General features: G+C 40.0%; 1 protein-coding gene and 1 long non-coding RNA gene across 2 annotated transcripts in view; one reads left to right on the top strand and one right to left on the bottom strand.

Annotated features, from left to right (window-relative positions):
- LOC120438040 (ribonuclease inhibitor-like) overlaps positions 1-25,415 on the top strand; it is a 265,601-nt gene that overhangs the window by 139,093 nt on the left and 101,093 nt on the right. The window lies entirely within an intron of this gene.
- Positions 1,212-2,668, bottom strand: LOC120438043. The gene is made up of 3 exons (XR_005611617.1): positions 2,608-2,668; positions 2,251-2,352; positions 1,212-1,269 (listed from the first exon to the last, which is right to left on the bottom strand). It is a non-coding gene; the product is annotated as an uncharacterized LOC120438043 (long non-coding RNA).

Below are 25,415 nucleotides of genomic sequence, written 5' to 3' on the forward strand. Positions count from 1 at the left end.
TCAGGAGGGATCTGATTGGCTGCTGCAGGTCGTGTGGTTATCCAGAGGTGAGCATAGGGAAGCAGTTTCCCCCTGATGAGGTTTATCAGCAGCACATCCACTGAGGTGGACTTTCTAGGGTCAGTTAGGATTGTAGTTTTGTGGAAGTCCAGAGGAAGTCGACACTCATCCAGACCATCAAAGATGAACACAACCTGGAAGTCTTCAAAGCTGCAGATTCCTGCTTCTTTGGTTTCAGTAAAGAAGTGATGAACAAGTTCCACCAAGCTGAACTTTTCCTCTTTCAGCACATTCAGCTCTCTGAAAGTGAATGGAAATATGAACTGGATGTCCTGGTTGGCTTTGTCTTCAGCCCAGTCCAGGCTGTATTTCTGTGTTAAGACTGTTTTCCCAATGCCAGCCACTCCCTTTGTCAGCACTGTTCTGATTGGTTCATCTCTTCCAGGTGAGGCTTTAAAGATGTCTTCTTGTCTGATGGTTGTTTCTGGTCTGTCTGGTTTCCTGGATGCTGTTTCAATCTGTCTGACCTCATGTTCATCATTGACCTCTGCAGTCCCTCCCTCTGTGATGTAGAGCTCTGTGTAGATCTGATTCAGAAGACTTGGGTTTCCTGCTTTAGCGATCCCCTCAAACACACACTGGAACTTCTTCTTCAGGGCAGATTTAAGGTTACGTTGACAAACTGCAGCTTGAAGTTCTGAATGAGAAGAAATATGTAGAACATCATTTGAAAGTGGAAATAAACACTTAATTCCAAAATGAATCTTTAAAACATGTTGCTCCATCTCATCAGACATGAGAAAATATTCATTTATCCAGCAGCTTAAATCTTTAGATAAATCCTCTTACTGCTCTGCAGACGGTCAGCCAGCTCCTCCTGCTTCATTCTCCTCAGGAAGTCCACTGTGATCTTCACAAATGCCTCTCTGCTGCTGCTCCTCTGACTCTCTAAGCATTCTGGGTAACCTGGACTCAGAACCTTCTGGATCTTCTTCAGCTCGTTCTTCACAAAAGTGATGATGTTGTCCTCCAGCAGCTGGAACAGAATATTTATGAATGAGCCAATCAGACTGAAATCATGGAGCCAAACATCAGATCCATGTTGGACACACCGACAATCCACTGGTCTACAGAGAGCAGCATGGAGATGACTGTGAACAGAATAGATGTAAAGTAGTTGTTGTACAGACCATAAATATGGAGTCCAGCTGTGTTTGATGCTGCTGGGCAGACTGACCACTGGGAACCTCTGAGCTCTGCTGGTCCACTCTGTGGAGGAACCATGAAGAATTAGATCAACACAGGATAAAGATCCAGGAGTTTCTGCTCAAATAACTTCATCTGAATCAAGTCTGTCAAGTTTTAAACTCTCAGATTCTGAAAATATGTCCTTTTTAGTAAGTTTATGGACTTTCTTTCAGTCATGATGTCAGGGATGATTTTGAAGAAGCTCATTAAACTGAACCATCAGCAGATCACTGCTCCAAAACCAGAACATGATCCGAGGTCTTCCTCCACCACCAGAACACCAGCTTTACTAACGTGGTAGATCAGTGTAGTACAGATCAATAACTGATGAGTCATTTGATCAAAATCACTGAGTGCTTCACATCTGACCCTCTGATGTTTCTGTGGACATTTTGCATATTTAATGAATGTCTGTCAGTTTTACATTCATTCTATGAATACAGTGAAATGTTGTGTTATAGTCTCCATGTTTTTACCAGCATCATAAATTCTTAAGTTCAGAAAATTTGATTCTTTTTCACAGCTGAAAAACAACAACATTTATTCTCTATTGAAATCTGCATCGTCCACTCCAAAGGTCACAATCTGAAGGTAACATCTGGTTTTGTTCCCTGTGATTAACTCTGAGCATCAGTATGGTGGGATTTATCCACTACATCCACACCACTGTGGTTCAGTGTTGTCCTGATGGAGTAACAGCAGCCAGTATGATCCAGGCTTTAGCTGCTGGGTCTCTGTGTGACCTCTCAGACTGTTTAACAGATCAGACACAAAGAGAATCAGAGCAGCTCTTTAAAGACAAACATGAACCCCCTCAGGTCACACTTTCCCCACAGATATGAGCATCACTGTCCTCAAACAGCAAATGACCAAGTCTAACATTTGGATCTTTTCTTTTCATTGTTTTCTTTTTAATGAATCTTTGTAACAATCTGAGGATGTTTCAGGTCAGATTTATCCAGGAAACACAAACATGTAAAGGAGTCATCACAGCTCTCTGACCTCGTTGCTCCAGGTTCACCACTAAACTTTGGAGGTTCAGGTTTGGACTGGTCACTCCTCACAGACGGACAGCTGGATCCTGCAGACTGTGACCTCTGACCTCTGCAGACACAAACATGATTGAAGCAGCTGTGATCACACAGACTGCAGATAATGCAGCTGTTTCCTGTCAGTAACATCCTCTTAGATTAGAGTTCAACTTTTTACAGGAAAACTGGACAAAACTGATTTTTGTTACAAATTCATTTTCATTTCCTCTCAGCTCACAAACACAGTCAGAATATCAACCAGAATCAACACTGATTATAATGTCAGTGCAGAATTGTTTCTGTTACTCAGTGAGTTCATCTCTCTGACCTCGTTGGTCCAGGTTCACCACTGAAATGTAGAGGTAGATCTTTGGACCGGTCACTCCTCACAGACGGACAGCTGGATCCTGCAGACTCTGCTGTGTCCTCCTCTTCCTCCATCATCATCTTCAGTCAGTCTGAGAGTTAAACCACAAACACTCAGTGAGTTCACATTAACAGGAGTAACTGAGTTACAGTCGCTGACCTCTGACCTGTCATGTAACCTAGAAACCAGGTCACATGATTCACATCAGCTCACACACACTTTCTACCTTCACCTGCAGAGGAAACACAAATCATTCATGTGCACATCGACTGAAATCCTGCTTTCCATCACGTGTGCTGTCCAAATATCAGCTGCTTCATCTCAGTGTCAGCTGAATGCAGTCAGACAGCAGTGTGAGGCAGAGGAAGCTGCCATCAGCTGCTCTACTATCAGTCCACTAGATGGAGCCGTGAAGCACACACGATGCATTCACTGACACACACTGATTCACTACTAATAAGAAAATTTAGAAGTGACAGTTTGTTTCTGTACTTGTGTTGATGTGGACGTTGTGTAATGTTTCCTCTGTCAGTGCGCCCCAGGGTGGCTGTAGCTACAATGTAGCTGCCATCACCAGTGTGTGAATGTGTGTGTGAATGGGTGCATGACTGGATATGTAAAGCGCTTTGGGGTCCTTAGGGACTAGTAAAGCGCTATATAAATACAGGCCATTTACCATTATCTAATTAACTCAGTCTAAATATCAAACCCAACAACCTTTGTATTGTTGTGATAATTACTTCCTGTTGAAGCAGATCCAATATTTGTAACGAAGGATTTTTAAGCAGTTAAAGTCAGCATGTTTAATTCAGTTCTACACTACATCTATGCATCCACCTGCACTGTAATTATAAAGACCCCTGACCTCCAACAGCTGTTGACACAGTAACTGGTTATGGTCAAACAGATGTGTCCACCTTGCAGCCGTTACTGTGGAACAGCAGCTGAGCTCATTCTGCAGTCAGTGTGTCAGTGAGAGCAGCAGCTCCTCTCCACCTCCTCCACAGACTGATGGAGGCAGGAAAATCACTCTGGATTCTAATGATGAACAGATCAGTCCTGAGTTTGATGACATGGAGCTGACATGTGTCACAATCCTGAAATCACATGAATGAAGAATTCCACTAACAACTGTTCCTTCATCTCTAGTATCTCACAAAAGTGACAGCCCCCCTTACATTTTTGTAAATATTTTATTCTATCTTTCCATGGGGATACATTGAGGATATGACACTTTAATACAATGTAGAGTCAGTGTACAGCTTGTATAACAGTGTAAATTTGATGTCCCCTCTAAATAACTCAACACGCAGCCATTAATATAAATATCTAACTGCTGGCAATAAAAGTGAGTACACCCCTAAGTGAAAATGTCCAAATTGTGCCCAATTAGTCATTTTCCCTCGCTGGTATATTTTTACATGCTGTAGTGCCATTTTTGGGAACATTTCGAGTTGCTATACATCAATACAACCATTATAGCCCAAATTTTAATAATGTGTATGCATTAAGTGCATGGTAATTACATAAAGTGCAAAAAAAGTGCAATAAAGTACAAAAAAATTGAAATTCGTTTTTGTTGTTTTTACATACATTTCTAGTTAGAGAAATTTAAGAGTGTGATCCCTCTAAACTGTAAATACAAAAACATAAGAAATTTATTTTGAGTGTTTTCATAGTTTTATTTTTGAAATACACCAATTTTTATATACTGCAGAAAAAACATAAATAGTAATGGATTGCATTTATATAGCGCTTTTCTAGGCACCCAAAGTGCTTTACAATGCCACTATTCATTCACACACTGGTGGAGGCAGCTACAGTTGTAGCCACAGCTGACCTGGGGCAGACTGACAGAAACGAGGCTGCCATATCGCGCCATTGGCCCCTCTAACCATCACCAGTAGGCGGTAGGTAGGGTAAAGTGTCTTACCCAAGGACACAACGACCAGCACAGAGAGAGCTGGGGATCGAACCGGCGATCTTCCGGTTACAGATGAGCTTCCCAAACCCCTAAACTACGGTCGCCCAACCACGACTGCCGAATAAATATTACAATGCAAATTTGCCAAAAAAAAAAAAAAAAACAGCACATGCATTTAAATAAACTCTTTCCAGCAGTGCAATTTGAGTTCTAAACATCCCAGGAACTATACAGAAAAGCATAAAGTCAAACACGACTTTTAAAAAGGACTTGTTACCATATGCCACACACTGCATCACATGGCTGTCGTCCCACAAGGAAGCCTCCTCTAAAGATAATGCACAAGAATGGACAAGAAAGCCCACAAACAGTTTGCTGAGGACAAGCAGACTAAGGACATGAATTACCTGGTCTGATGAGACCAAGATAAACTTATTTGGTTCAGATGGTGTCAGGGATGTGTAGCGGCAACCGGGTGAGGAGTACCAAGACAAGTGTCTCTTGCCTATAGTCTAGCATGGTGGTGGGTTGTCATTGTTTGGGGCTGCATGAGTGCTGCTGGCACTGAGGAGGTACAATTAACTGAGGTAACCATGAATGGCAACATGTACTGTGACGTACTGAATCAGAGCAGGATCCCCTCCATTTGGAAACTGGGCCACAGGACAGTTTTTCCTACATGATAACAGCCCAAACACACCTCCACGTAAAGATACTTGATTGGTCAAGCATGACCTAAACCCTATTGAGCATCTGTGGGGCATCCTCAAATGGAAGGTGGAGGTGTGCAAGTCTCTAACATCCACCAGCTCCAAGATGTCATCATAGAGGAGTGGAAGCAGCTTCCAGTGGAACCCTGTGAAGCTCTAGTGAACTCCATGCCCAACAGAGTTAAGGCAGTGTTGGAAAATAATGGTGGCAACACAAAATATTGACAGTTTGAACATTTTCACTTAGAGGTGTACACACTTGTCTTGCCTGCGGGTTTGTCATTAATGGCTGTATGTTGGCATATTTTAAGGTGACAGCAATTTTACACTGTTATACAAGCTGTACACTGACTTTACATTGTATCAAAGTGTCATATCCACAGTGTATATGTATATTACAAAAATGTGAGGGGTGTACTCAATAATGTGAGATACTGTAAATGCAGTTTTTTTACTGTCTATGTACAAACTGAACTTTGAGTCTCACTTCAAACTGGATTTAACTGTGTGTGTGTGTGTGTGTGTGTGTGTGTGTGTGTGTGTGTGTGTGTGTGTCACACCTTTATGTGTTACTCCAAAAACAAAACAAAACAAAAAAAAAAAGCCGTCTGACTGCTCAGACTGAGTCAGGGTAAAGTTCACATGCTGATTTGCTCTGTTCGGGTTCTTCTTCTTGCTTTTCTTAAAAGTAATGCAGTACATTACTTAGTTACTCACTAGATTAAGTAGTGTGTTGGACACCCTGTTATATTCTGTTCCTCAAACCAAGGGTCTATGAACCAAATGTTCTTAGACATTTTCAGATCTGGGCGCTAAAAATCTGCTTATTGGCTTTCAGCTATAGTTAAGCAAGATGTCTTTGGTGAATTGAGGCTGTTTTATACATGCTAAAGACACTGACTTATTCTTCACTCAGATATGCTGTGACATTCAAATGTTAAAATGTTTTTATTCTTGACTACAGGAATGATTTTATATGATTCAAAGCTCAAAACAATCTTTTCTATCCTCTCTTTCATTTAGCCCAGTTCATCCTGTCTGGAAGCCTTTTGAAGTCTCCTCTCTAAGTCTTTCCACTGAATCTGCTGATGGAGACACCATGTCCTCCACCTGCAGCTGTGGAGGTTCAGAGAAATAAATGTAACCTAGAGGTGTAGGTGTGTGTGTGTGTGTGTGTGTGTGTGTGTGTGTGTGTGTGTGTGTGTGTGTGTGTGTGTAGAAAGAAAGAAAGAAAGAAACAGATTTTCTCTTTACAAATATCAAAGTCTACAAGAGAACAAAGATCCCAGCAGGATGTCTCTGTTTGGGAAATACTGCAGTCATTCCCCTGAACCTGGTTAGTGACCTAATCAGTGCTTTTTCCATGAATCCTACAGATGCTACCATGAAAACATGTTCAGCTTATGTTTCAAGATGACTCACATGTTGACATTAGATACAGAAGAACTGAGAACATAAAGGGAGCTGCTTATTGAGGGAAACCCAAAAAAGCAGAAAACAAGCAGCTCTGTCCTCTGTCTCACATCATGTTCATGAGGAGAAAAAAAGCCCCTAAAGTTCCTAAAGACAAACTTTTATAGGAGGAAACAAAGCAAACTTACAGCTGTCCTGGAAGGAAGCGGGAGGGGGGAGGAGGCAGATTTTCAGAAGAGTTTCTGACTGTTTAACTTCGTGATGTCAGATTTAATCTCGTCTCATTTCTGTTTTTCCACTGAGCAGGTTCAGCTTTTATTAAAATAATATATGTTTGTGTGTTTCTCTAAATTCTTAATTATCAGTAATGTTCCCTGAAAAATCAACATTTCTTGGTTCTGATACAAGAATCTTGTTTTCATGGCCGCCATTCAAAGTGACCCAAAGTGTTTCTAATCTCTGGAGAACCGAGGTTTTACTGGTGCTCCTGAAGGCAGCATAAGAAGGAATTTTCCACTCTAAGTTTAATATGACATGAACACAGACAGATGACGTGTCTGTGTCAGTCTTTTTCTTTTGAAACAAACTTTATTGAGACCTATGAACAGTCCAACACCCATGAATGAAATTTAGAGGATTCAAAGAAATGTTGATAAAAGTTCTCGGAGCTGCTGTGCAAATATTTTTAACTCACTATGGAAACTCTGATCAAAGTTAAAGTCCTGGTTTCAAACTTTAAGCTTTTTTGCTCAAGCAGTTGTACAGAAATAATATTAAACTATAATAGTACTGATATACAGTGATCCCCTCAAAAATAAACACGGAGATATAAAACTTCTGTCCATGCTGCCATTAAAAAAGTAAAATAGATCCACTGATCTGATTTTTTTACTGTTTATGAAGAACAAGCAAATATATTATAAGATGATGAGAGGTGAGAAAAAAAAATCCTCAGAATCACTCGTTTGTATCAAATGTCAAAGTTAGTGTTCATCTGTTGTCTCCTACACGTCACTTTAAAGTTTAATCTTCTAAAAGTCAAAGTTTGAGTTCATATTCACTGCAGTTTAGTACAATATCTACATGTGAACGTTTGTTTGTGCTAAACTGTTCATTTGTTCTGTTTCACAATAAAATATAGATATAAACATCTGTAACATCTGCACTTTAATATCTGGTATTTTGTTCAGACAGAAGACAAAAGGTTTACTTTAGTATTAAAATATGAGTCCCGTACAAATCAAATATGTATATATAAAACATAAAACTGATTTTTTCAAACTTTTTTCCTCACCAGGAAAAAAAGCAAAACTTTTTTTCACGTCAAAGCTCAACATCTGACTTACTATTAATATAAAAACCGTGACTGAAGCATCTTTAAATGTTCCGATTTATTAACAGTGTTTTAAATTTAATACAGTAACTTTTGTTCAGTCTGAGAAATGTAAAACATGTTTTATCCTCCATCTTTGTTTCAGTGTGAACAGTCTGAGCGGACAGTTCGTGATATTTTTAACAGAGGCTGACCTGCTGAATCAAATTTGTTTTAAAAGAGAAAGTCCTCTGCTGTCCCTCCACCTGCTGCCTCTGAGTACAAAGGGTGAGAACTTTCAATTACCACTGTGGCAGATATGTAACCATCTTTAAATGATCTCACTGACTGACAGACAAATGAAGGAAGACATCTGTGGTGGTTGAAACCTCCACACAAAACATCCACAGACAGCAAGGTTGTTGTAGTTTTGTAATTTCTAATTAGCTTTTATTTGTATTTCTTTTTCACTTTGTGTTTTTAATTCTGTTTAGTTTCAGTTAGTTTCCACGGTGAGTTTGCTTGTTTCAGTTTATATTTGATTTTTTATTTATTACATATTTAGGGTGTCATAGGCTGGACTGACGTGGATTAATGCAGATTTTATGATAAAAGCTGAACTTTTTGAAAGCAGTGATTCAGTCTCTTTTTTTTATTTTTTTAGCCAAACTAACGACACTAACAGACCATTTCCTGTAAAATGTTAATCAGTTTTCCAAAATCATTTCATTGATCATTCTCAATAATGTAGTTTTAGTTTGTGTGTGCAGTTTTTATTTCTACTTTAACTTTTTTCAGATCTAGCTGTAGTTCTAAGTTGAGTTTCAGTTTTGTGTGTTTTGTAACACTTCTTCCTGTTGGAGAGGAGCCAACAGTTTGTGACGCAGTATTTTTAAGACTGACATGTTGAACCTGTATCTAACACAGATCTATACTAAGTATTCATTTACAAAGTCCGCTCTCTGTCTCCTGCTGTCCGTGTAAATAAAAACATCCGGAGCTCAGCGGCTCTCCGGTGGAGCTCAGGCCACATTCAGTGGGTTTAGTCTGATTCCTGGACTCTGATCACACAAGGCCAGAAAATGGCGGAGACACTCGGCCTTGTTGGAAAACATTACACACTGACTTTAATGGAGGGACCGGAAATACAAACACACAGTTTGTTGTGTGAAGAAATCAAACATGAGCTGAACAAACAGTAAAGTTCCTAAAGACAAACTGTTAAAGGAGGAAACAAAGCAAACTTACAGTTTCTTCACACACCAACAACAAGCTCCACTCCACACCTGGACACTAAACACCGACACACAGGTGAGCTGCTTCCTGGAAGGAGGAGGGACTCCACCTGAAGCAGGACAGGTGGGAGGGGGAAGGAGGCAGATTTTCACAATAAGAGCACTTTGGTTTTGAATGAATGTAAGGTCTCACTGATGTTTCTGACTGTGTGACTTTGTCAGAAACATCAGTAACTTGATATCATTTCACCAAGTTTTTATTTCTTTCTCTGACCAGATTCAGCAATTAATAAAATAATAGAATCACTTTATATCAGCGAAATTATCAACAAAATTATTAAAGTCTGAAAATCAACATGAATTTGGTTCAAATCTAAGAATCTCCTTTTAAAATCCTCACATGGACTCACATAGAAAACTACAGGCTGACATTAACTTTAAATGAATTAAATCCGGCTCAGAGTTTAATGTGTTCATCATAATTAAATACAAGTATGTACTAATATAACTGAAGTAATACTCTGTAACTGTAATGTAGTATCAATACAGTTTTTACAGCTGAAAGAAACATTTAGAGGATTTTAAAAGAATCAAATTCAGTTCAGTTCATATATTTTTAGACAGTGAAGCAGTTTTTAATACTTCAGCTGTTTTCTCCTCCCACCTTTTCAACAGACTCGAGATAATCAGACATTTCTATCACAGCTGTTTACATGTTTGTGCGGAGTGAGCTGCTGTGCACTGACAGCAGCATTTAATGAGCACATTTTTAAGTCTGTACATATTTCAGTGGGAAATGCTGTCAGAACACATTCAGACTGTCTGCAGCTGTGTTCAAAAACTCCTCAGAAACTACATTTAGTGAATGAACTTCAAAGTGTTTCAGCTGCAGCACAGTCATCAGTCTAAGAAATATCCAGATCATCTCCAACATCGTAGACCAGCTGTGACAGGAAAGAGCCATCAGTGCAATCAATGATTGTCTGAAGCTTCAAACAGACAAGTTTAAACAGGGACTTCTGTAGTGATGTGTAAATGTCCACGGGATGAGTTATAAAGATGCAGCGAATTTATTGAACTGTGGATGAATCCAGCATGTCTGCAGGCGCTGTCATTACACTGATGATTACACTGATTACACTCATGTTAAAGACAGTCTGTGGGAGCAAACTGATATCTAACTGTGATTTCAGTGCCAGAAACACAAACCTGTGCAGGTGAACACACTCTGACATCAGCTCTGACAGTACAAACACAGTGGCCACTATCTGTGCGTTATTTAAGGGAACAGGAAGTTATTTTAGTGCCCACCATCCCTCTATGCTCCCCCACACATCATATGTCACATATGACACATTCATTATTATCAGCATCAGTGAAACAATAAAAAAATAACCATACGGCTTGTGTCACTGAAGAATGCCAGTTTGATTGATGGCCCCAGCCTTCACCTTTTGACCCCACCGTAAGTACTCCTGAAGTGTCTAATCGATTCCATATGTGTGACTAATCACATCCGGTGGGAAAAAAGGAGGGGGTCGGTGGAGGGAGGAGAATAAAAACAGAGGGGCCGGAGCACACTATGTGCAGACAAGATGGAGCCTTTCACTCTGCAACCCTGCGTTCCTCTGTACTTGTACATTGTAATTGAGGGAATGAACTGTTTACACTGCAGTTTATATCCAACAACATTAAGCAGTTAAATCAAAAAGTTCATGTTACTAAGTGTAACTGGTGGGATTCTGCGTTGTGTCTGATAAAAACGGTAAAAGAAAGAAAAGCCTCCAAGTAAATAATTTGCCCACTCCAGCTCCTCTCCCACAGGGGAATTGTAGAAAAGGGGCATTTATTATTACTTTAAACATAAAATATGCATTTACACGTAACATATTTGATAAAACAAAAACAACAACATGAAATCCGACATACCTGATAAAAACGGTAAAAGAAAGAAAGGCCTCCAAGTAAATAATTTGCCCACTCCAGCTCCTACAACCAAATACAAACAGTGGGGAAGAGGGTTAGCTCAACCCACCACAACTTCCAAGCTAGCAAGGAGTATATATATCCATGCTAGCATTTAAGGCACCTAAAACACATTTATGATACACACATACTACACACTTATAACATCTAACAAAAAACAGGCTTAATAATAACAATAATTGAACTAAAATCACAATCAGAAACATCCGGGTGGCTAAATATGAATTATATGTGGGTTTTAAAGTGTTGGGAAAGAAATTACACCAACCTCTCCCACAGGGGAATTGTAGAAAAGGGGAGAGGCAAAAGGGGTACACTGTATTTATAAGGTTGCACCAAAGAAGAAGAAAAGAATGAGGAGGGGCTCTAACTGATATTGAACATAACTACAGGCTTGGAGGTCCTAAAGGTCAGGTATAAAAGGAACAGTTTGGGGGTTTAGAACACATTTTGTGTAATTATAACAATGTGATTTATGACCCTGTTACATTCACCCTCCAAGAATTACACAAAATCCTAAAGAGTACACCAAAAAAAAAATAAAAAAAAATAAAATGTATAAACCCACAATAACAGATACAGTGGCCTCAAACAAATTCACATCACATATACAGTGAATTAGATCAGCAACATAGCTTCCTGACAAAGAGGATAAGAGACCTGAGACCCGCTCGGCACCTAGCAAGATCCCAGGACACACTATAGACAAAATGAGGTGCCATTTACACCACACAAAACAGGCCATAATATCTATGGGCATCACCATCAGACTGCACAGACTGACAAAATACAGTCAACTCTGTGCTTGTATTATACTTTTTCAAAAACAATAGCAATGGACAACATATAGCAATAAACAAATTCACACATTGATAACCGCTGCTTGAACAGGTTCAACACCAAGGAGTGTTTCGAGTTGAGCCATTGATTCAATCAAGCGACGAACTGGTTTAATGATTCTACCAAAACGTGTGGTAAGACCCTGATCCATGTCCACATTTTCGGGTTCAAGAGAATGAAAACTGTGGGATGGGAAAGCAGCAGAGGAGTCTGGAGAGGCTCCATCACCAGCCAGCCCACCAAGATCAGGAACATCCATTATGGCAGGGGTCTCATGAACGCCATCTTCGACTGGGTCAGCGGCGGATTGCTGATGGATCCATGATAGTGTGCGGTCATCACGCTCGCCAATGCTGGAGACAGAAGCCTCAGAACGTGTAGCAGGGGGTACAGCTCCTGTGTCCCCAAAAGATGTCACAGACCCATCCAGGTCAGACTCAAACTTCCTTTTTGCCATTTGTTTGGAAAGCTGTGTTTTGATCGTGTCCTGTGGATTTTTGAAATTTTTGAAATTTGGCCATCAATTTCTGGAACAAAGACTCAAATTGTTGGAACTTTGGTAAAACCCTGTTTGGATTAAGACTTTGACACAGGATATTGGACTGGACTAACGGAGTTAACGAGGTAATTGCAGGCTAGCCAACACGTTACCAGGCTAACAGCTGACTGAGGAATCAGCTGATTGAACCTGCTACCAGGGTAACCAGAGAAAATGGGGCCGAAGAGGACACCGACAGCTGAGGAAGTCGAGGACATTAAAAAGTCTCTTGACTTCATAATGGAAGAAATTTCCACTATCAGGTTGCAGCAGAAAAATATCATTGACATTGTGGAAGAGGTAAAGCTCCTTCGCATCCAAAACGCCGAAAAAGATCAAAAGATTGCATACCTGGAAAGTAAGGTCGCTGACCTGGAACAATACTCCAGGATAAACGACGTCATCATCACTGGGCTCCATATTAAACCCCGGTCATACGCTCGGGCGGTGACCGCTGACAGCAATGAGGATCCTGGAGAGCTTGAAGTTAGCTACACAGAACACCAGGTGGCTGCTTTCCTGCGGTCCAAAGGGATTGACCTGGACTGTAACTCCGTCGAAGCATGCCACCCTCTTCCCAGGAGGAACGGCAACATACCGGCTATTATATTAAGGTTTGTAAATCGGAAGCACAAGATTACGCTGCTGAAACAAGGAAGAAAATTAAAAGGATCTAATGTCTTTATCAATGAACATCTAACCAAACACAACGCTGAAATAGCCAAAAAAGCGCGACACCTTAAGAAGCTGGGAAAAATCCAAAGCACTTGGACGACGAACTGTAAAATATTCATTAAACTAAACGGATCACCAGAGGAAGCCAAAGTTCTGACCATTAAAAACATGGCGGATCTCGAAAAATATCAGTGAGCAACATGGTCTGGACGGCAAACAAGGTAACAGACACATACACACACTCACTTATGACACACACTGGAAGGAAGAACTCAGATATATCTGGAAGAAACAGCTGCATCATCCAGACAGTTGCAGAATATGATCAATTGGAACTGAAAACATTTAACTATATAGATCACAATACACAGGACTTGGAATATGAAATAGATCCAGACATCAACTTCTTCTTATCTAACAATAACAATTGCTGCTACTATACAAATGAAGACTACAATCAGAGGATTAAAACTGAGAATAAATTATCAATTATCCACTTTAACTGTAGAAGTCTCTATGCTAATTTTAATCATATCAAAGAATATCTTAACCAGTTTTCACATCCATTTAGTGTCATTGCCTTATCAGAAACTTGGATCAATATGGAAAAAGGAACAGACTTTGAACTGGAGGGTTATGAATTCACATTTATAACTAGGCGAAACAAAGGAGGAGGAGGAGTGGCCTTGTATGTGGACAAAGCCTTGAAATTTAATGTGGTGAAAAAGATGACGATGGTGATTGATAATGTACTAGAATGTATCACAGTTGAAATTTGTAAAGAAAAAAGTAAAAATGTAATCATTTTCTCCAGAAAATGAAAGCGCTTGAGTTTACAACATTCATGTCCACGTCTATTATATGATTTTGTCGCCCACTAAAACACTTAAAATAAAAGAAAATTGCGCTTTGGGGCAAACTTTCTCATGCGATTAAATGCGGTTAATCAAGATTAATTAATTCCAAAGCCTCTAATTGATTTAAAACGTTTTCATTGAGTCGCATCCCCAATATTTATGTTTATGCAGGGGTGTAATTGATTTTTAACAAGCAAATTCCATGTTTCTTTTTGTCCCCAAATATAAATTGTAATGTATTTTTATATTTATCCATTTTAAATCATATTGCAAATGAACAAATTTCTATTCTTGGTTCAACTTACAATGTAATTTTGTCTGATAACAAATTGTTTTTCAGGCTGAATGTCTGTAACCTCTCAAAGAGAAGTTGTGAAGCTCTGACCACTGTCCTCAGCTCACAGTCCTCTAGTCTGAGAGAGCTGGACCTGAGTAGCAATAACCTGCAGGATTCAGGAGTCATGCTTCTGTGGGCAAAACTGCAAAGTTCACGTTGTAAACTGGAAACACTGAGGTCAGATCTTTTCACTTTGTTTCGTTTGTGTGTGTGTGTGTATATATATATATATATATATATATATATATATATATATATATATATATATATATATATTTCTCACGTTCCCCACCCACAGGTTAAGTGGCAGAAAATGGATGGATCAATGAATGAATCGACAAAATTAACCAATTAAAACTTTACATTATATAGATTAACTTTGTTTATTGCAGTTTCTTAGTATTTCTTATTATTTGTAAGTTTAAGTAAACTGTTGCATTTCTAATATCTTTATCTGATGATAAGATTCCTTAAGAAAAAAAAGTTCATATTCTTCATGTGTTTTTTTTTTTTTTTTTTTTTCCAGGCTGAGTTGCTGTAACCTCTCAGAGAGTAGCTGTTACGCTCTGACCACTGTCCTCAGCTCACAGTCCTCTAGTCTGACAGAGCTTGACCTGAGTAACAACAACCTGAAGGATTCAGGAGTGTCACCTCTGTCTGCTGGACTGAAGAATCCACAGTGCAAACTAGAAATTCTCAGGTCAAGATTCAGGCTTTTCCTTTCATTACAATCTAATATCCGAATCATTAAACCCCATAAACGGTTTCTCTTTTATAGTGAGCGTCATTTATGTTTTGGTGGAATTTTACACACCAAATTACTTTCTGTAGATTTGAGCAGATGTTTGATGAGTTGTCCTGGCTGATTTCCATCCGCTACACTGACAGTACACTGTTTATGCTGTCTTTATATAAGACTGTATAAAGTTCGGTCAACAGATCTCAGCATCATCAGCTAAAATTCATATGAATCTCTGCTACACTTGATCTAAGCTAACTGACCATGAAACCACAGCCACTGTGCACCAGTCACACACTGTTCTTTACTTTAAATCCATCACAGAACAACAAACTAACCTCTTTATTCTACACTAACCTCCCTTTATCCTCGCTCCTCTTGTATAGCTAGATAGATGCTTAAGTATTGCAGGCCTTTGTTTTTATTTCCTGTTGTTTGCTTGGTACTCCAGCTTCCTCCCATGCAGTTATGGAGTTTATGTTAATTGATACTCCCAGTTGGCAATGTGAGTGTGAACGGTTTTGTCTCATGTGTGTATGTCTCTTGGCCTATGGCAGCTGGAATTGGCTCCAGCTCCTCCTAGACCCTGAATTAGATAAATGGAAGAAATTGAATGGATGTAAATGTATAGATGTTGTTGTATCTGACAAACAGAAAATAATTCTTCACAGACTGATTGTTTTGTGTGTCTGCAGTCTGTCAGGCTGTCTGATCACAGAGGAAGGCTGTACTTCTCTGGCCTCAGCTCTGAGCTCCAACCCCTCCCATCTGAGAGAGCTGGACCTGAGCTACAATCATCCAGGAGACTCAGGCATGAAGCTGCTGTCGACTGGACTGAAGGATCCAGGCTGGAGACTGGACACTCTCAGGTATGGAGAGAATGTCTGATAGAGGAGGAAGAGCTGGAAACATTTCCTGTGTCCTTCACTCACTTCCTGTTTGTTTCTTGCAGATGAGACATGAACAATCACACATGCAGGAATATTTTCAGGGACCGACACACTAGTCTAACTGGATAGTACGTGGATATTTATGTAGGGGTCTCCAAGTAGACCTACAGTTAGGTCCATAAATATTTGGACAGAGACAACATTTTATAACTTCAGTTAGACTTTATTAGGTCACAGGTGTACTGTACCTGAGATAGTGGCCACTGTGTACCTAATAAAGTGTCAGCCAGGTGTATGTTTCCCATGCTGTATGTCCACAGTCTCAGTGGCAGTCAGTGACACTGACAGAAGGATGAAACAACGCTGTGAATCATTTCAGTCTGTGTGTTTGACAAAGAGGCAGACAGGAGCAGCTAACATTTGGAAATGGAAGCTTAAATACTGGAAACTCTGAGAAGCTAATGCTGCTAATGGGCCATGTTAAAATCAATATTTCATTCTCATTCTGTTGTTTGACACAATAACAGTAAAATATGTACTTGAGAACACATTTATTGTGAATTCAGCTGTAAAATGTAGTTTGTCAGAATACATCATGGTCACACAAAAGAGGCAATGCTTTAGTTAACGATAATAACCTTGATTATAATAATATATAATAATAATATAATAATAATAACCTTGATCCAGGCTGGAGAAACTGATCAGGAAGGCTGGCTCTGTGGTCGGCATGAAGCTGGACACTCTGGTGACAGTGGCAGCGAAAAGGACACTAAAAAAATTGCTGGACATTATGGACAATGCTGGGCATCCTCTACACACGGCCATAAACAACCAGAGGAGTCTGTTCAGTGACAGGTTGCTTCTCCCAAAGACAAGAACCGACAGACTTAAAAACTCCTTTGTCCCACACGCCATCAAACTGTTTAACTCCTCTCTGAAGGGGAGAGGGAGGGGAAACAGAAGGACAAAGGAGGGGGAAACAATTAAGCTGTAGTGTCTGTGAAGGTTCTCAGTCATCCAGGTCATCGTAGTTAAAGGAGTTTGCTAAGAAAAGCGTCTGGACTTCTTTAAGTTGCTTGAAGACGTTTCACCTCTCATCCGAGAAGCTTCTTCAGTTCTAAGGTCAATTAAGCTGTAGTGCCTCTTCACTTCACTGTGCAATACTTTTTGTTAATAGTCAACGGTGCAATAGACTTCAATACTTGAAATGTGCAATTCCCCTGTATTCTTATTCCTATTTATTCTATTTATCCTATATCTGCTTACGTTCTGTAACTTCTGTCGGTGCTGAGCTTTTGGAAACCAAATTTCCCAGAGGAACCCACCCGAGGGATTAATAAAGTTTTATCTTATCTTATCTTATCTTATCTTATCAGTAGCTTCTAACCTTGTTAAAAAGCAAGGGAAAACGGTATTAGCAATAGCTGCTAATGGTTTTAAGCCTTAAATTAGCATTAGCCGCTAATAGCAGCCTACATGGCATTAACTCCTCACGTCATTATAATTCAGGGGAAAATAGTATTAACTACTCTTTAGCATTAGCATTAGCTACTCACATTGGGGGTGTCCAAATTCATGGGCTGCATCCTCCTGAGGATGCATTTGTAGACAGATTACATCACAGCGACACGCCGAAGGCTGTCCAAATTTGTAGACTCCTCCGAATGCAGCCGACAAATGCGTCATCCTTTTCCCCGAATTTGAAGGATGGGTCGGGTGTGTCCTTTGTGGCCCAACATATCGCAGAATTCAAAGTGCGGCCCAGCCAATCTCCAGTTTCCGGCAATGGCGGCTGATACTAAGTTTTAAAATTACTGTTACTAACCTTTCTGGGTCACAATATAAACTTTTAACATAGTTTCAGGCGAGAATGTAGCTGTGTAAACTCTCGGCACATCATTTTCAGATCACCGCGGTCTTTCGCTACTCAGGTTAAATGTAATATATAAGTCACTTAGACCAGCGGTCCCCAACCCCCGGGCCTCGGACCGGTACCGGTCCGTGAGTCGTTTGGTACCGGGCAGCGAGAGTTGAGGCTCAGGTGTGAAATGTATTGTTTTCAGGGTTTTTTTGTTATCGTTTTTATCGTTAACTCGGTTTTCCTGGGCCTTTTCACGTGTGTTATGAATAAATCTTCTTTTTTTCGGTACCGGTACTAGTTTTATTTTGTTGTATTTATCTGCGACACCTTAAAGGTCGGTCCGTGAAAATATTGTCGGGCATAAACCGGTCCGTGGCGCAAAAAAGGTTGGGGACCGCTGACTTAGACAACCTAAAAATGTTATTCTTTGGCTTTTTTCAGTGTTTTATTTGTTTGTGAGTAAATCGGTTTGGCTGAGATTAGAGTTATTAGATTTGATTAGATAAAATAAAACTTTTATTAATCTTCCGGGTGGGTTCCTCCTTGGTTTTCATACAGCTGAATAAACGTCAAACAGAAAACTGATTAAATAGAAGTGTGAGATGGTCGAGAATTTATGCCAGTGTCCTTTTATCATTTAGATAGCAAGGAGCAGACAGCTGAGTTTAAATTAAACTACCGAGACAGCAGTGATGCTAATCAGAAGGCTAGACCATCCAATTTCACAGCCGTTTACTTCCGGCCTACCCGACCTTCTGAGGACCCGGCCCACGTATACCGCGAAGGCCGGGTCCTCAGGAGGATGCAGCCCATGAATTTCGACACGACTATTGTTAAAATTGAAGAAAAAACAGTGTTAGCATTATCTGATAATGCTAACGCCACTCAAAATAGCATTTGCTAATAATGGCATCCTACTTAGCATTAGCTGCTCACATTGTTATAAAGCAAAAGAAAACAGTAGGAGCATTAGCTGCTAATGCTTATTCACCTAAAATTAGAATTGGCCACTAATGGCGGCCTACTTAGCATTAAGTACTTACATCGTTATAACACAAGCGAAAAGACTATTAGCATTACCTACTCACATTGGTAAAAAGTAAGGGAAAACAGTGTTAGCATTAGCTGCTCACATTGTTATAAAGCAAGGGACAACGGTATTAGCATTCACTGCTAATGATTTTTTACCTCAAATTAGTATTACCTGCGAACTGTGTCAGCATTAGCGGATAAGGCTAATTCACATCAAATTAGCATTAGCTGATACCGGCATCCTACTTAGCATTAGCTGTTCACATTGTTATAAAGCAAACGAACATTGTATTAACATTAGGTGCTAATGATTATACATCTCAAATTAGAATTATCCGCTAACGGCAGCCTGCTTAGTATTAACTCCCCACATCGTTACAATATAAGGGAAAAGAGCATTAGTATTAGGTACTCAGCTTGTTAAAACGAAAGGTAAAACTGTATTAGAATTAATGCTAATTCATATCAAATTAGTATTAGCTGGTAATGTCAGCCTACTTAGCATTAGCTGCTCACATTAGTAGAAAGAAAGGGAAAACAGTATTAGCCTTAGCCGCTAATGCTTATTCACCTAAATTAGTATTAGCCGCTAATGGCTTATTTAATGCCTTAGCATTAACTCCTCACATAACGCAAGGGAAAATGGTATAAGCGTTAGCTATTCATATAGTTAAAAAGGAAGGGAAAACGGTGTTGGCGTTAGCAGATAATCCTAATTCACATTAAATTACTAATAGCCAGCGAACTGTGCTAATCAGTGCAGTTAACACTGCTAACGGCCCCAAAGAGCTGTTCCACAGTAACTGTAACCCTGACAACATTTCAAATAAAACCTATAGTTAAACTGAGAGTGATTGCTGTTGGGCAAAATATGTTTTGCTGCTAATCATCCACAGTAATACATTTCACTTAGTGATATCAGGCTGCTGTTAGCTAGCATTGACGGGTGTTGGGGTGGGACTTCTTTCTGTGACTGACTAGAGGGTTCAAACCAATCAGATGACAATATTCAAATGACTCCCACCCCTTGAACTGTATTTGTGGAAATTTTGGACTGTTCCTTTATCAGTGTCTAACAGTATGTTTATGAGAGCCATGTAATATCGAGAGAGAGGGAGGGAGGGAGTTTTGATACATAAGAGATTTGTGATGTGTAGTTAGTGTGTAGTTGGTGTGTAGTGTAGTGGTTGTTGTGTTTTGTGTGTCAGTTCTACTAGTGAACGTCACAGTTGCTGCCTTAAAGCCACCAAAGGCAGATTGCAGTGTAAACGCTGTCTCCACATGGAAAACAGGAGTGATCCACCTCTTGCTGTCAGACCTGCAGGTTTATCCCTGTGCTGTTCTCCTCTGTCTTACGGTGACACAAACTATCTTTTGCAGTGGCACAAATCATTTGTGTGGCTTCTTATTTGATGCAAACACCTGATTGTTCTGCAAATAGTTTGAAATGGTTATATAGAAACCCCCTGAGGCCTCGGCTGCATTTTTAGGTAAATAGTTGCAGAGTTGTTGTTTGCAAAACTTGTGCATCATTTTTAAAATGTACAAAATGATTGGTCAAACATGTTTGTGGTTTTTCCAGTAAAAATGTGACTTTTTTCTCCTCTGATATTTCCTCCAATGACTGGAGATATGGTGTTGATGAATGTGTCAGAACTATTCCAAAGATATAACCCTGTGCAGTCTGGAGAAATGACATCATCCAGTCTGTCCTGTTTCCATCAATCACTGTATGCTTGGCCTCAGTCATGAAGCATGACGGGGCCAGACAATAAGGTCTTTAGAGAGGCTCATCTGTGCTGTCTTTCCTCCATCCAGGACCTGTAAAGGTCCAGAATGAGTGACAAACACATCTCTACAGACCTTTCACATCATGGAGATAAACTGTTCACATTTCTTCCTTCAGGCAGACGATACAGAGTGTTGTTAACAAAAAACAGACACCACAGACAATTCATTCCCCCGGGCTTTCACTTTATGAACACTTTGAATGTTCATGTGTATGAGAGCCATGTAATGTCCATGTGTGCATGCTGACTGTGCTGCTCTGACCCCCCTCCTCCTTTCAGGGTGGAGCCTGCTGGAGTCCGATGGTTGAGACCAGGTCTGAGGAAGTGTAAGTGTGTTTTTAATGGGATACATGAAAACAAAGCAGCACACATTCAACCATCTTCATCATGTCAGGAGTCATCATCAAAGTGTCAATCAATGAACAGATGATGGATCAATAACTGCAGCTGGATTGTGTTTGTTCTCTCCATCAGATTCCTGTCAACTCACAATCGACACAAACACAGTGAACACAAAGCTCCAACTGTCTGACAACAACAGGAAGGTGACACGTGTGAAGAAGGTTCAGTCATATCCTGATCATCCAGACAGATTTGATTATTATCCTCAGCTGCTGTGTAGAAATGGTCTGACTGGTCGCTGTTACTGGGAGGTCGAGTGGAGAGGACACATTTCTATATCAGTGAGTTACAGAAGCATCAGAAGGAAAGGAGTCAGTTATGACTGTGTGTTTGGATACAATGATCAGTCCTGGAGTCTGAACTGCTCTGATGATGGGCGTTGTTCTGTCTGGCACAACAACAGACACACATCCATCTCCTCCTCCTCCTCCTCCTCCTCCTCTGTCTCTAACAGAGCAGCAGTGTATGTGGACTGTCCTGCTGGCACTCTGTCCTTCTACAGAGTCTCCTCATTCTCTCTGATCCACCTCCACACCTTCAACACCACATTCACTGAAATTCTTTATCCTGGGTTTCTGTTCAATCCTGCTTCCTCAGTGTCCCTGTGCTGAGTGTAAAGAGTGTCTCCTGTTAGAGAAACACTCTGACTGTTGAACAGATAGTTCAGTCTGTACATGTCTGTCTCTTACACTCACTAACACGTTTTCAGATTCATGGATTCAATCAGTTCATGTTTGAAACTCTTCTAAATGATTCCTTGTAAACTTCTTCCTCTTCGGTCCTTTAAAGATGGAAGCTCCCATTATTCCAGGATCCACGTTGTTTTTCTCTCTTTTTCCACTCAAAGCTTCACAGTGAATCTCAGTATGTTGTGTTTCTCTGAAGCTCAGTTCACAACCAGCTCCTCTGCATTTTCAACAAGTCTGAGCTCATTAAAATGAATCCAAATGTTTGATTTCTCTTTCTTAATGGGATGTATCTATTATGGCTGAATAGTGGACATCCAATAGTACTCAGTGTATCAAATATTAAAGACATTCAGCATCTCTTATGTTTCTGTCATTCTATAAAAAAAGCTGCTTTTAAAGCTGATCCAATCACAGAAACATGAACTTCCATATTGATCAGATCAACATATACAGCTCTGATGTCACTAACATCTCCTTGAACTCTTCATTGATGGTGATTTGTGGCCCTCTGCTAGTGAGAAGATGAAGTGCATGATGTCAGTTTAATGAGCACAGATGACATGAAGTGTTTTTAAATCTGCTTTTTCTAATTGTTCAGGGTCCTGCTCCAGGAAACTGCTTCAACAATCTTTAGCTTTCAAAATAAGACCTCAGTCTGAGTTTTTAAAAAATGTTTTATTTTGGAGGGAGCTGACATTTAATATTCATGTTATCATCAACGGAATCATAACTGTGACTCAGATTGGCCCTCCTGCACCTGATACCAGGCTCAGTAGGTCGTTATCACCAATTGGTGAGCCGGATCGCTGTGTCGCTGTTGGAGGGACAACGATGAATCCAGATCCAGTACAGACAGACTCCAGTTCACTTCACACTGAGATGGGCGCACAGCAGCTAACTACTGAAAAATGTCTATTTAATCAGTTTGAATATGATTTCCTCATGAACAGAAACAGATTTCAAAATGAAAAGGCTTCTGAACATTACTCTTTTGCCACGAGCATCATCTGTATGATGGAAGTTGAGCCTGGAAATAGCTTTTTGCTAGTATATTACTTTAGCTGATGCTAACTTCAAAGCACACCATGAGAGTGTTAATAACGTTACTAATGTTCAGCTACACTTTACTAGGTCACATCTGTGACACACGTCACTTAAATAAAGAAGCAAATATTGGCTCTGTTTTATCTGCTGGGCCCAAAAGTGACTCCCCGTATTTAAACTGCTATGAATAACTTGTTGGTCTATAATATGTGAAACGTGTCAAATGTCTCCATCATGAAAGATATCAGGTCATCTTGAGCCACAAAAACATTCCTATCATGAGGTAGAAGCTGGAATCAGTTTGTTGCAGACGTTTATATATCCCATATTTATCCAGTTAAAGTCACATTGAAATTCAAAAATGTCTTTTCAAGAGTCGTCTGTCCAAGAGGAGCAGAAACAAATATAACAACAGTTATTTAAGCTGTTTTAAAGGCCACAAAGGAGCAGATTGGTTATAATGCAGCTGCTTCAGAGGAATAAAGATGAAACACTGGTTTTATTTCATGTGTAACACCTTTCAATCATGTGTTGACTAAAGTCTATTGACCAGTATAAGTAAAGACATCACACACACACACATGGAAACACTGAAACCTGTTTTTGGTGCAGCAGCGGTCCCAGCTGCTCGCCTTTATCTAGACTGGGTCGGCTGCTTATCTCAATATAATCAATGTTTAAAGTTCTCAGTGTTTCTGTGTTGCTTCAGTATAGGATCTCCCAGCATCATCACTGTGCTGTCCAATCATTGTGTGCTAGGTTACCCTTATAGTGCGATGTGTGTTTGCACAAAGAGAAGCATGTGTGTCAAATATAAATAAGCACAGAACAGAAAAAGCTGCCAGTTTCTTCTATTTAGAGTCAAGTTAGTGTTTTGTGTCTTTGTTTGAGGCCTAATGTCAAGCAGAGGTGTGTGTAACTGGACTGCTCTGTTATATGTGTGAAATGTGTGCTTCAGCATCATCTTCGTCACTGCTGATTCCTTTGTGTCATCATGTGTTGAGAAGAGAGAACAGTTATAACGGAGGAGCAACAGGAAGCCCTGAAATCTGCATCAACAAGGAAGTGTTGGCTCACCAGTGATCCCAGCAGAGCCACTGGTTTGGCTCCAGTTGTTCTAGATTCAATGATGTTGTTCCTGCAGATACATGTTAGCATCTTTATTGTAGTAAAGTCTTGTAATGTGAAGCTAGAAACAAGGCAGGAAACAGCTCCATGATCTGATCTTAATGATGTTGTTTTTATTTCTGTCTTTCAGAACTGGATTGAAACTATCAAAGGTCTAAAACAGCCTCAACCCTCCCAAAGACAAACTTTACACACGTCATCTTTCAGCTACAATCTTTGTTGCAGGGATCTTCTGCCAAACAAGGCTGAGAGAAGATTTCTTACAGCTGTCATGTTGATGCTGTTTCAATCTTTGGGCAAACACACTCATATATTAGGGCTGATATCAGGCTGCACAAGTTCTTTGTGATCATGAATAATAGAAGTGTGCCTGTTGAAGATCATGTTTCTACATGATTATATGTCCTGTTATTGTTCTGTATTATATTCAGCTTTCAGCATCCTTTCCCAGCCCCTGTTACACCATCCATACAAAGCCAATCTGACTGTGAGCCAATGTGTTTGATAGTTTGTGTTGGATCAATAGATTTGACAGACTTGGTTCTCATCCAGAGGGAAACAGTCCAAATTCAGATCTAATGAAATGATGGAGGCTGTTTCCTACCACGGTGCTAATGTGTGACTAACAAGGCTCATGGTCTCCAGCAGACAAGCGCCTGGAATGAGGTGAGCTGAGTGTTGCTTTGGTGGGTCTGTGCCCACGTCATGCATCAGGATTCATATTGGCAATAGTTCATATCTCTGTTCTTTAGCCTTCATCACAAAGCTGTGAAGGAAAACAAACATCTAACAGGATTTGATGGATGCAAAGTCCACTGAGCTCTTTGTCATTTACAAACTTGTCCAACCAACAAGAGCACAGATGAAAAACACAGTGACAGTTAAAGGATTTTGCCATATATGAGCATAGATTACTTTCATATAGATTTGCAATGCAGGCTTTTGGTGAGCCGCTGGCTTCTGTCTAATAATCATCTCAGCATTTTACAATAGAATAGCTCTTTATTAGCTCTTCATTTATTGTTATTGGACATGAAACAAGGAAGCTGTGTTTCTCATTGGATGTTAGTTTCATGTTCATCAGGATCATTTTCTAAAGAGCTGATATTTAGACCATTTACTGCACTGGCTGCACATTCTGTCTACATTTCTCTGTATGTGCTGTGTTTGTCTTTCATATTTCTCCATATTGACACAAACAGTGAACAGCAGTAGATCTACTCTTCATCTGTTTTAGGCCCAGTGAAAGATCTGAAGCAGAAATGGTGTCATTAGGAGAAGAAGAACGGCGAGGAGGCAGCAGCTCTTAAAGATGAAACACAGCAACTTAGCCCTGAGCTCAGAGAGCTTCACATGAAAAAGCT

Source organism: Oreochromis aureus, linkage group 3 (assembly GCF_013358895.1).
Source record: "Oreochromis aureus strain Israel breed Guangdong linkage group 3, ZZ_aureus, whole genome shotgun sequence".
Classification (NCBI taxonomy): domain Eukaryota; kingdom Metazoa; phylum Chordata; class Actinopteri; order Cichliformes; family Cichlidae; genus Oreochromis; species Oreochromis aureus.